General features: G+C 36.2%; 1 pseudogene; it reads right to left on the reverse strand.

Annotated features, from left to right (window-relative positions):
- Positions 1-1,425, reverse strand: LOC111879115 (uncharacterized; annotated as a pseudogene).
- Between the last annotated feature and the right edge of the window lie 356 nt (positions 1,426-1,781).

Here is a 1,781-nt window from a genome sequence, read left to right on the forward strand (position 1 = left end):
TTAAAATCATAACTAACTTTTTATTTCATTTCATTGAAAGAGAGGTCAGAAAATCAGAATCTACAAGAGCTTCAAATCTCACAGTGTACATTCATATGGTAACCTTCTCATATTAGATCCAAAATCAGCCTACCACCTGCATCAATTAAAGGAAACAACCTAATATTAATATTATTATAAACATAACATAATTTTGGATCAAAATATCCATAAACAACTTGGCCTAGCTTTTCATATTCATGTATGGATGATTGACTACTATTTTCTTTTTCTTTGAATGATAATTTCATAATACAATACTAAGAAACAAGATGTCATGTTATAACCACTCTATATACAAAAAATTAAAATGTATGTACTACTTATTCACCAAAAACTGGTTAATTTAATGATAAGTAAAAGTACATTACATGATATGATCAGGTGATCAGAAGATTAGAATTCACTAAAATGGCATCCTTGATCAGGGGAAGCTCATGGATATGATATGATGATATATGTAATCAAGTGACAATTAAAGAGAATATACTAACCTTTCCCCTAATCTCATCTGAGCTTCCCCTTAACTGAGCTCTGCCTCTTCGCTGCTTCATTGATCTTCTCAATGTACCCTTCAATGGGCGGCGTCAATGTTACCATGAACCTATTCACCGGAAATGGAGTCAAATCAGGAACCAAGGCCGCCTCTCTCAAACCTAAACCTTCCGGCAACGCCTCAATAGCCTCCTTCTTACACATCAACAACCCTGTCTCCGATGCCTGCCTTGCTCGATGCTTCCGCATCAAAACCCTGCTATACTCCTTAGCTAACTTCCTCCCATCCTCAACTGTCAACTCATATTTCGGAATCTTATCAGCGTCAACAACCCCTAAACTTACAAGATCCAGACCTTCAGGTCCGATAAACCTTATCCCCGATTTCTGCTCATTATCATCTTTCACCTTATTCTTGTTTTTCTTAAAACTCTTGTTTCCTATCTTCGGAAACCAATCCCATTTTCTCCCTCTCGGCTTCTCTCTCACGTTCCTTAGGCTTCAGAAACCTCACCGGTGCTTTCGCCTGCAAGCAATCGTCGATCATTTGTTCCAGTTGCCCTTTTCTCGGACCTTTCGTCGCCGACGGATCTGGTGCTTGTTGACCTTTCTTTATAGTGATTTTCGATCTTTTAGGGTTACACCAGCCTTCACCTTCCCTTTTCCTTTCGCCGTTCCACTCACGGAACATTGTTGTAGAAATCGGTGGCCTAGGGTTTCGATTGATGACGTCAATGCCTTCAATTTCTTCATGTCTGTTACCCGTGCCATTCCCACGAGGCCAAGACAGCGAGCAGTGATAGCTGTGGGTATGTGATGGAATCGGAGAAACTGAATCAGTGAACTGAACTCTATAAGCGTGAAGATGAAATCACCGATAAATTACATTACTTCATACAATATTTCACCTAAGATCCCTTTTCTTATTATATATATTTTTACTATCTTATAAAAAATTTCACTATTTATAAAAATAGATAGAATATAATAATATTATTTTTTTAAGACATTTAAATCATTAAGCTAATAATACAAGTAGTCATCAATAAAATAATTTAAATTTTAACTTGTGTGTTTGAATCCTTATATTTCTCAACAAATTCTATCTCCTTCCCTAAATTTCGGATAATTCAAAATTCGAAACCATCAGAAAATACATGTTGATTCAAATATCCCTCCTGCAGATGGCTCGTTCTTAACAGGTTTTTATTTTAATCCTTACTTGTAATTGATTTCATCATTTTTAA

This window comes from Lactuca sativa, chromosome 3 (genome assembly GCF_002870075.4).
Source record: "Lactuca sativa cultivar Salinas chromosome 3, Lsat_Salinas_v11, whole genome shotgun sequence".
Lineage (NCBI taxonomy): Eukaryota > Viridiplantae > Streptophyta > Magnoliopsida > Asterales > Asteraceae > Lactuca > Lactuca sativa.